The 11,509-nt window shown below is 38.6% G+C and overlaps 1 protein-coding gene across 4 annotated transcripts in view; it reads left to right on the top strand.

Moving 5' to 3' along the window:
• Window positions 1–213: 213 nt before the first annotated feature.
• Window positions 214–11,509, top strand: part of RARB (retinoic acid receptor beta) — a 960,987-nt gene continuing 949,691 nt past the window's right edge. The window contains exon 1 of one of the 4 annotated variants that reach the window (XM_089690941.1): window positions 214–331. The gene's annotated coding sequence lies outside the window, so the exon portion shown is untranslated. The remainder of the gene's footprint in view (window positions 332–11,509) is intronic. The other 3 variants (XM_089690911.1, XM_089690935.1, XM_089690926.1) reach the window with 3 other exon arrangements.

The raw sequence follows: 11,509 nt of genomic DNA, 5'->3' as shown, positions 1-11,509 counted from the left end.
AAATGTAAAGTTGATTGTATGGTCAGATTGTAATGTATATGGCAACCCTAAGGACATAGCCTACTCCAAAGTTGAAATGCCAAGATGTGAGCTGTCCCTTTGGATGTGAAGGAGATGAGAAGGGTTAGCAGTAGCTGAGCTCCCATCCAGGGAAGGAGGGAGGGAGTGGGAGCTGAGCACTGAGAGCACAGGGGAAGGAGGGAGGGAGGGGAGAGCTCCTGCAGACCACGGTGCTCTGATGCTGCCTCTGCTGCTGTCACTGCTGCACTGTCCCCACCGCTGCTCTCTGTTACCGCCTGGACCTGGCTGGCTGGGAGAGGCAATGTGAAAGGTAAGCCATGTGTGTGCTGATGCCCAGGGATGGGATGGCACTGGGTGGAAGTGTGCATTGTGTGCCATGTGATCTGATGATTCCCTGGCTGGGGGAAGTTATTGATTGACATGTTTGTGTTGTCTGGGTCTGCCTGTTGTCTCCTGGCTGCCCCATGGATGGGCTGTCATGGGACAGGAGCCCATCTACCTGTTACTGGTGACACTTCTCAGGAAGTCTATTCTTCATCCAGATCATGTCACTTCACTCACCCACGTGTGTGAAGTGTATAGGGGGGAGGAGGGGGATCACTATCACTGCTACTATCAATATTGACTTTTAGGTACAATTATTATTTATACTATTTGTCCTGGTGTAATAATTGTGTTTTTATACAGTTTGCTGAGGATCTGACTTTTGGGATCTCCCTTTGTCACTTGTTTCATTCAGGTGACAGTGCAGTCATCAGACCAAACATGTACTGCATTCCACATTGACAGGTATCTCAATTACTGAGCAGATGGCACTGTACAGGACCGATCGATGCCTAGAATAGGAGTTTTATTTCTGAAACAATGAAGGTTTCTGCCCCCTGATCTGAAACACCTGTCCTATAGCACCAGAATAAAGCCATAGGCAGTACAAGGCAGTCAGGATTTGACTTAAAGCAATGGAAATCCAGTGTTCATGTGCATAGGAAGTGGATAAAGAGGCCAATGATCAAGGCCCCTGCGTTCCTGTGACCGTTGCCATAGCTGGCCAGATGCTATACAATCTGATTGTACAATCTCCTATATATTGTCATGCTCTGATAAATTATTAGTTTCTATGCCGATCAATCTCTCCTGACAGTGATAATCATCCTGTAATTGACAACCGTTTTGACCAATATGACTCAAACTGGGAAGTGGATTTTGATTGATAATTGGAAGATACGATTGTAAGCTATCGATCACATCTCTGTTTGCATGTGAGCTTGTAATCTGGACAACTGAAATATGATTAGATTCATGAAGAAAGCATCTGATGGATGCAAACGCAAAATGATTGATAATTTTCCACCAATTGATCAAATCTAAATTGAGCCTGATAGCAGCCATTCACATTTAATAAGTTATCAATTTCTTTTTCAGTTGATCTTTTTCTATCGGAATAACTGATCTATAGTTAACAACCCATTTGACTGATATGATACACATGGGATAGTACATTTCAATAGTTGATAGTTAAGATATGATCATAATTTATGATTGTAACTTATTATTCATTATCCTTTACGTTTCCACCATGTAATTCGATTGATCAATCAGAATACAATCATATTCATGAAAAAATCACTTGATAATTTTCTGCCCTGGCCGATCAACTCAGTTTTTTCAAATCCAATCTAAATCGAGTCTAAATCAATTGGAAGGGAAGTTCTGGCTGTTTGTTTGCCCATTTGATCATTTTTGTTGAATCACACATTGATCGTATAATAAAATTGAAGCGTGTATGTCCACCATAAGTTGTTTAGAAGGAAAGTTATGGCTATTTGATTATTTGTTGATTCAACCATTTTGGTCAGATTACACATTGATCGGATAATAAAATCCCCTAAACAATCCATTCAAATTGTATCCAATCAGGCAGGCCCTTGTACTACATATAAAGGAGATTGTACAATCAGATTGTATAGCGGATGGTCAGTTTAACAACCAATCAGACATGAGGTTCAATTCACAGGATGCCACCCCTTCTTTTTTTGAAAGAGCCTGATCCTTGGGTAACGTGTCATGAATTGAACCTTTAATTTCTGTTCTCCTGACTACACTACCGGCAACACTAAATCTGTGTTTGCTGCACCTGACTGCCTTCTGCAGCTTGTTATGTTCTGTGTCATTCACCTGATGATGACCATATTGTGAATAATGTCAGAAGTGGGTCAGTGTGCCCTCGCTGACCCCCAGCTTCCGATCCCTTAATTGTATTAGTGCATTAGTTGTAGTGATTACAACAGGAGGTCATCCTGTCCCCTCCCCCCACCCAACCACCAGCTTCCATCATTGTTTAACCTTTTTTATCACTACATAATCATCATGCAGATTGGTTATTGGGGAAACAATTTGTATTATGTTTGTATTGTGGGAGCAAAGTGAGGTCCTGACAGCAGTCATACTTCCAGATCACTGTGCTTTACTTTTAGTCTTCCAGGCTTTGATAGTAAACAGCTTTGACAGGAGAAGTGCATGATCCAGAGGAGTGCTTGACAGGGTCACCGCTGAGGAGCTCAAATCTGCACTAAAAACAGGCACCTGGAATCATCCGCTAAAAGCACCTTCCTTCACCCACAATACAGAGGAAGTTCTACACATATTTATATCTCTGCACCTCTACAACTTGGTGCTGCTTGTCTGCACTGTTCAAGTACTCCACATGCTTGCAATCTATCTATCTATCTATCTATCTATCTATCTATCTATCTATCTATCTATCTATCTATCCATATCTATCTATCTATCTATCTATCTATCTATCTATCTATCTATCCATATCTATCTATCTATCTATCTATCTATCTTTCTATCTTTCTATCCATCTATCTATCTATCTATCTATCTATCTATCTATCTATCTATCTATCCATAGCTATCTATCTATCTATCTATCTATCTATCTATCTATCTGTCTGTCTATCTATCCATCTATCTATCCATATCTATCTATCTATCTATCTATCTATTTATCCATATCTATCTATCTATCTATCTATCTATCTATCTATCTATCTATATATCTATCTATCTATCTATCTGTCTGTCTATCTATCCATCTATCTATCCATATCTATCTATCTATCTATCTATCTATCTATCTATCTATCTATCTATCTATCTGTCTATCCATATCTATCTATCTATCTATCTATCTATCTATCTATCTATCTATCTATCTATCTATTTATCTCTCTGTCCATTAATTTTCTGTCTCTCTCTCTCTTTATTGGAAGTGATAAATCTATCTATCTATTGAAAGCTATCTATCTATCTATCTATCTATCTATCTATCTATCTATCTATCTATCCATCCATCCATCCATCCATCTCTCTCTCTCTCTCTCCCCCCCCTCTCTCTCTCCATTTATTGGAAGTAATGAACGCTATCTATCTATCTATCTATCTATCTATCTATCTATCTATCTATCATTATCTATCTATCTATCTATCTATCTATCTATCTATCTATCTGTCTGTCTGTCTATCCATCTATCTATCCATATCTATCTATCTATCTATCTATCTATCTATCTATCTATCTATCTATCTATCTGTCTATCTATCCATCTATCTATCCATATCTATCTATCTATCTATCTATCTATCTATCTATCTATTTATATATTTATCTCTCTGTCCATTAATTTTCTGTCTCTCTCTCTCTCTTTATTGGAAGTGATAAATCTATCTATCTTTTGAAAGCTATCTATCTATCTATCTATCTATCTATCTATCTATCTATCCATCTATCTATCCATCCATCCATCCATCCATCTCTCTCTCTCTCTCTCTCTCCATTTATTGGAAGTAATGAACGCTATCTATCTATCTATCTATCTATCTATCTATCTATCTATTTATCTATCTATTTATCTCTCTGTCCATTAATTTTCTGCCTCTCTCTCTCTTTATTGGAAGTGATAAATCTATCTATCTATTGAAAGCTATCTATCTATCTATCTATCTATCTATCTATCTATCTATCTCACATTCAGACACAACACGCAGTAAGTACAAAGTAAACTAATACAGTTTTTCTTCCTTCTGAAAATGTTCATTTCCTGGCTTACTCTCCTAAAAGTAAGGACTCGTTCATACCAGCCAGGCACCGGTGTGTAGTGGTGTGCATTATGTAGGGGCAGTGAGGGGCGGTGTGATGTGTTTATATAATGAATCACACTGTTTACTTTTTCTTTTCTTTTATAGTTCTTTTCTTAATGCAGCACACTGTGTTGTGGTGAGTTGTGCTGTCTAAAAAGGCAACATAAAGACATTTAAATGTCCTCTACATTGCATTGCCTTGCAGTGGAAAAAAATCACACAGGCCCTCTTTTATCGTGTGCTGAGGTGACATGCGGTGCGGAGAAGTATACTGCATAAAAATGGATCCATGTTAAGTTTTTGTGCAGCACACACAACCAGGCCTGCATGTGCCCTTTCACTGAGCCTGTGCTGATCTGTGTTGGGCACTCTATGCAGATAACGCAGCTCAACAGACATGGTGTGTAAGAACCCTTACAAAGCTAGAACAAGCATGCAGCAAGTGAAGTCAAACTCCGGATGTAAATGTTTTTTTTGTGGGTCAGTGACTGAGAACATTTTGAAGCCATGGGGTCAGCATGATATCCAGTCCAGCTAGCATTTCCAGAAGGAGAAGTCTGCCAGCTGTTCCCCCAGTACAGTTCTATTTATTACTGCAGTGAATATGGGTGATGTTAGTCAGAAGGGGAACTGTAAAATCACTTTATGAAAAGGTCATTTTTTATCTTGACTCAAAGCCAAATGTGCTAAACGTACCTGTGTTCCCTGTGGCAGAAAACATAAAGCTGTTGTCTAGTGTCCTTGGTGTGAAACAATGCATGTTTGGGAAGTTTCCATTGAAAGTTAAAGTTTTTTTTATTGATGTGAGACTCTTGATGTGGATAATTCATGCACGACCATACAATATATAAAGCCCTTATTGTGTTTGTGTAATATGGAGGAATGTAACATTTATTATGTATTGTATTTATAAACTCCAAATAACATAACAGACTCCAAATACATCAATGCATTTCAAGGCAACATTGCTTGTCATTATTTATTTAATATCTCCCTACAAGGCTGGTTCCTGTTCTCTGCTTTTATATTACAAAGGTGATTTAAAAATGGCTCGTCCACCCCATAAAGGTTTCCTGACTCAAAGCAGGCACCTGTAAAACAGATATATAACACACCAAAAATGCAAATGTGGTGTGCTTTTGATGCGTTCCCATTGACTTACAATAAAAGGTGCCTTTTTGGTGCGTTTTCGAAAAGCTGCACCAAAGATGCAGCATGCAGGAATTTTCAAAAAATGCAAAGAACCCGCAGCCCAGTGATGTGAACATAGGATTTAAAGAGGAACCATTTTCATGTGCTTTTGTTACCCTGGAAAAGTGTGGAAAAAGCTCACCAGTGTGAAAGGGTCCTAATAGCACTATAAAACACATCATGAGCTACGTTGTAACTCCTGTTACTGCAATGCATGTTTTTCTATATCTCACTGCACCTGAATTATAGGGAAATGCAGCATAAAGATATCCATATTCGCTGTATGGTGCATTGCCCGGTACTCAAAAAAGGTCACATGCAAAAAAAGTCAACATGCATTTTTGCGCATTCCTGCACATTGCTTTCAGGGCAGTCCATTCATTTTTTTTTACAATTTTTATTTAGTGATATGCAACAGTAACAATGAAATTACATGAAAAGGTGACTTCTCCAACCAGATAAGATAAGCAAAATAACAGCAGTACAATTAAAAAGAAAATACTTATATGTCGACACAAAGAAAGAACACTGTGGTAACTCAGTGCAATCAATGGTCTACGTAGAACTGAAGCCCAGTTACAGCATGGCCTGAGTACAGTAGTTGGGAAGATCCTACTGGGCAAGAAAAATATACATGCCCCCCACACAGTGCCTGCGGAGCCAAGAAGAGATGCTTGATAAGGCGGGGAAGTCAACTGCTAAACTAACTCTCAGAGCATACCGGATTTTTTCTTTATGCATTATAGTGAAGAATAAAGAGAGAAAGGAAGGAAAAGAGAGAAAGAAAGAAAAAAAAAAGGGGGGGGGGTGGTAAGTCCATTCATTTTAATGGGCTGCCCGATGTGCTACAAACATGCAACAGAAATCCCTGACCCTTTTTAAATAATTAAACCGCACCTACAAGCATGGTACTTTGCGTACATGGTAGCAAAATGAGTCGGGATGCCATTAAAGTACATCATTGTGAACATACTATGTTATAGACACTTTCTAATACAGTTATAACTATTTAGGCAAATAACTGTTTTTGCTTAGTTTCAGAAATGCACTTTCTTACCTTTTTTACAGAAACTTTTATCATGCGACCATGTATCGCTTCTTCCTGATAGTGGTGGGGTTACCAGACACCACCATGCAGACACACAGCATGCCTGTATTCTATGATCTGTTCAGCCTGAGGCACGATGCAGGCTGTGCTTGAGCATGGGGTATGTTCAAGAGGCAAACTGTGATTGGGAGTGGGTATGTGCCAGTGGCAAACTGTGATTGGTCAGGGGTTGTGGCTGAACAAACTATCCAATACAGGCATGCTGTGTATCTGCACAGTGTCCTGTACCTCTGAATGGCCAGCCAAGAATGAAAACTGACCTTGCTAACACAGATAAGCTTCTGTGCTTTGGATGGTCAGTTTAGAATAAGGAAGGAAGGAGACAGGCAGGAAGGATCAACCATGTACTTCAGATGAAAATGATACAGGCTATGATTTAAAAAATACACATATGTGAACACACACATAAAAAATATCAGGTAAAATACACTTTAACCTCCCTGGCAGTATTCCCGAGTGTATCTCGGGGTAGAGTTTCAGTACCACAAGCGGTAACCCCGAGCTACACTCGAGAATACCTTGCAGCGTTGCTCGGGGATTTCTTCTTCACTTACCTTGTCCTGCGCTCCTGCGATGTCCCTCCTGCAGTGTCCCCTGCTATGCCCTCCGGCCGATGCCGGCATCTGTCTTCTGGGTTCCGTTCCCTGCGACGTCAGGACATACGGGGAAGGAATGGCGGGAAATTTAAAAATGTGAAAAAGTGACATTCACTAAATACACTAAAATCACATAGTAAAACATTACTGTATCAAACCATTTCACATACATTTTGTCCCTAATGCTTTGTCCTGTGCCCTGCCTGCATTTTTACTGTTCTTTCTGCCTGGAAACTGAGAAATGTCCATGGCATCCAAAAAGCATCCCTTTAGGTCAAAATCAGTTTTAGACCAGCTAGAGAACAGCGATAGTAAATTAGAACCACTTGCAGAATTGAGTGATAATGATTCGTGGGGAAATTCGTCATCAGACACTGAAAACAATTTTGCAACTTTGCTCAGTGATGTGCGAACTTGGCGCTATATTTTAAATTTAATTGTTTTTGGTTTGATTATATTATTGAATTAAATGTATTATTATTAATTTTTATGATTATTTATTAAATTATAATTTATGATTTCGTGTTTCAAATTTTAACAAGACTCTAGTTTTGACAGATTTCAGTGAGTTATTCTAAAAAATTACAGGCCTACAATAAAAAAAAACATATTTCCATGCAAAAAAATTTACCACTTTGAGCACAGAAATACTGACATAATCAGGCCGCTAGGGAGGCTACGAGGTAATGGCACACTTACATATCTGCTAAAGGGCTGCACATTTTTGTTCATTGCGGGAAAGTGTGCCTATTCTTTTTGAAAGGCCTGCCTAATGCAATGTGTCTCCATGCTTGAAATCGCATGCACTGCAGCTCACTTAATTATGGCTTAAACAGCCTGTAGACCATTGTTGGCTGTTGACTTGCTCAGTCTAGCAGTAGCTTTATTTAACTAAAGGTGCTTATCTTCAGGAGTAACTTGGTATTAGCAGAGGTGCCCATTAGTGAGTTATATTTTGAGAAAAGGAAGCCATTGGTATTAAGAAAAAGAAATTTACAAATAATAATGATCTTAAAGAAGGAAGGTTTATTTGAACAAAAAATACAATTGTTTGCAGCGCTTATTTGGTATTTTGTATTATTTTGGTGTTTTTTTTGTGTATGAATACTTTTTGCAAGCAGCTAATCACTATCACATAGCGCTGACATTTTTTTATATTTTATTATAGATTTATTCGAACACAAAGATGCGTTTTGTGACTAGCTGTTGCTTCTTCAGATTATAGGTGTGACACAGTTTCTACATGAAATGAATAACATTTAAAAACTGGATGAAATAAAATTGCCAAAACTACATATAAATGATATCAAATATACATAAAAATATATAAAGTATATAAAATGTTATATTGCCCTGTGCCACTACATTAAATGAACTAAAAGCGTGTTCATACATAAATGAAATACAAAAATGTATAAAACGTATATGAAGGGAGAGACACACTACTTAATTGTAAAAGTTTTATGGGGTTTTTAAAGGTTTTATGCTTAAAGGTGCATTAGAGTCAAAATAGAAAATTAAGCTTTAAGATGCGCACATAGCATGTCCTATGTTTGAGTAATACTGACATATCAGTATGGATGTCATACCACTGCCTTAAACTCAATATTTCCAAAACTGAGCCCATATTATCCCCCCACACACACACACACACACACACAGACACACACCTTCCTGGGTCCCTTTCCTTGACTGTTTCATCCATGTAGTCCAACTATCAGTCCTTCCTCTTGTGTCAGGGTTCTAGGTGTAATCCTGGACTCTTACCTTTCCTTTAGGCCTCACATCCAATCACTCTCCAAATATTTTTACCTCAACCTACTGCAACATTTACAGCATACTCCCTTTCTTAACCAATGACACCATAAACCTTTTCATTCACTACCTTGGTATCTCTTGCTTTGACTTTTGCAACTCCCTCCTCATAGACCTACTTCTACACAGGCTATCCCCCCTTACGTCTATCATTAATGCTACCACCAGATTTATCCACATTATCAACTGCTCAGTGTCCACCACCTCTTCTGCTGATCATTCCACTGGCTGATTGCACAATATGTAAAATAAAAAATGTTTACAACATACAAAGCCATCCACAATGCTACCCCAAGCAATGTCACCTACTTAATCTCAAAATATCACTAAAACTGTCCTCATTGCTTCTCCCAAAGACTTCCTGCTCTCTAGCTTCCTTGTCTACTTCTCCTATGCTCATCTTCAAGACCTCTCCAGAGTCTTTCCTATCCCCTGGAATTCTCTACCCCAATATTGCCTCCTATATTACCTCTCTTTAATATTACCTCCTTATTTTCTACTTCCCTTTCTGTCTGCCTTTAGGCAATCCTCGAAAACCCATCTCTTCAGGGAGGCTTATCCCTCCTCCACCAAATAATTTGTACTTTTACTTTCTCAATCAGGTCATCCATAAAAGGTGTTAGCTTTTTTTATCTCTTGACCCTCCCTTTTAGATTGTTAACGCTCACGAACAGGGCCACACTAACCCTCTTTTATATTGTATTGCAACTGTACTGCCTCTCTTTATTTTGTAAAGCAATGGGCACACTGTTGGCTGTATATAAATCCTGCGTAATCATAATAATAATACAGTTTTCATTTAGGTATTTTTTGTACCCCAGTTCACCGCAGTGCCTTTTGTCTGTATTTGCTGATCCTGGAACACATCTGTTGACGATGCTGGAACAGCCTGATTGCTAGCTCTCATGAACAGGGCCACACTAACCCTCTTTTACATTGTATTGCAACTATACTGCCTCTTTTTATTTTGCAAAGCAATGGGCACACTGTTGGCTGTATATAAATCCTGAGTAATCATAATAATACAGTTTTCATTTAGGTATTTTTTTGTACCCCAGTTCACCGCAATGCCTTTTGTCTGCATTTGCTATTTCTGGAACACATCTGTTGACGATGCTGGAACAGCCTGATTGCTAGCTCTCATGAACAGGGCCACACTAACCCTCTTTTACATTGTATTGCAACTATACTGCCTCTTTTTATTTTATAAAGCAATGGGCACACTGTTGGCTGTATATAAATTCTGAGTAATCATAATAATACAGTTTTCATTTAGGTATTTTTTGTACCCCAGTTCACCACAATGCCTTTTGTCTGCATTTGCTGATCCTGGAACACATCTGTTGATGATGCTGGAACATCCTGCATACTGCCTCTTACAATTCTTATGCCAAAGATATCCCAGTACTAAGAGGTTTCTCACAGCCACCAATCATATTTAAACCTCAGTTGAAATGTGACTGGTGGTGCAGGAAGCAGAGAGAGGAGTGTACACAGCGCAGACTTCATGATGTACAATCCTTCTGCTACTGATTCGGCATATTGTGCATGTTTATTTTATATGGAGTTGCACATAACTGATTTAGGGAAGCTGCATGAACTCTCTTACTTTAGCACAGTTGCTGTGTTTACTGTATGGTCTTAATAACTCATTGAATACATTCTCTTGTTGCTCCTTAAGCTGTACAGCAATCTTCAATTCCCTATCCTACCTTCCAGAATATGCTGTGTGGGTTTGTTCACACCAGTTTTTAAGCAGCTGGTATCTGTTGTGTAGAGGCAGTGCCTGCAATGCATTCTTACAACACACTGGACTGCTTTTTTTGTTGTTGTTGGGAACAAGGCACATTGAAAACAATTGTTTTTTAGGTGTCCTTGCAATGAGGCTGTGTTGATCTGTGCGAATTAAAGCAGTTCAACCGATATGGCATGAATGAGCCCTAAAATGACAGGTCCACCTTACAAGTAAGAGATGTCAGTCGCTAGTTTAAGTCTGGCCTCTCCAGAAAGACAAAAGATATATTTTTAAATTAGGAACTTCATCATTTCCTAACCAATGAACTCATGCATGTAGCTCCTTGTAGTGGCAGTGTGGCTGATTTTTTTCCATGAGCCTAGATATTAGTGAGTTGATTTAATGAAGGAGTAATTTTCAGTGATCACTCAAGATATCTATGGAGGTTCAAGTGGAAACATGTCATAGTAAGGGTTATTGCTCTAATAAACCAGCCCCGGTGTGTTTATGTCCCAAACCTCCATTACATAACTGACAGTAGAGCTTAAGTTTGGCAAATCCCTGACTGATTACTTTACATCCAGGAAGCATTTTTTTTAAATATTTTCCTAGTTTTGACCAACTCAACTATGATATTCATAGGAGGATCATTTGCCACATACAAGGACAAAAATCTCTGTACATTTAAGTCCAACTGAGCTGTTGGAGCACCTTAAAAATCTAGATTGTTTTATAGGCTTTAGTTCACTCTAATAAAATTATAGCTACTTCACAGAACATTTCTTTCAAATGCAACCCACTTACCTGCAATATTATTACAGTCCAGGGAATCACCGTATACCACAATGCCACCATCAGTAGCTGATGGTCCAGCCCAATCTGTGGACACTAACTAGT

This window comes from Staurois parvus, unplaced genomic scaffold (assembly GCF_062004578.1).
Source record: "Staurois parvus isolate SC_StPar_1 unplaced genomic scaffold, SC_StPar_1.0 ptg000021l, whole genome shotgun sequence".
NCBI classification, from domain to species: Eukaryota; Metazoa; Chordata; class Amphibia; order Anura; family Ranidae; genus Staurois; species Staurois parvus.
The sequence above is the reverse complement of the archived record's forward strand: the minus strand, read 5'-3'. Positions and strand labels throughout refer to the sequence as shown.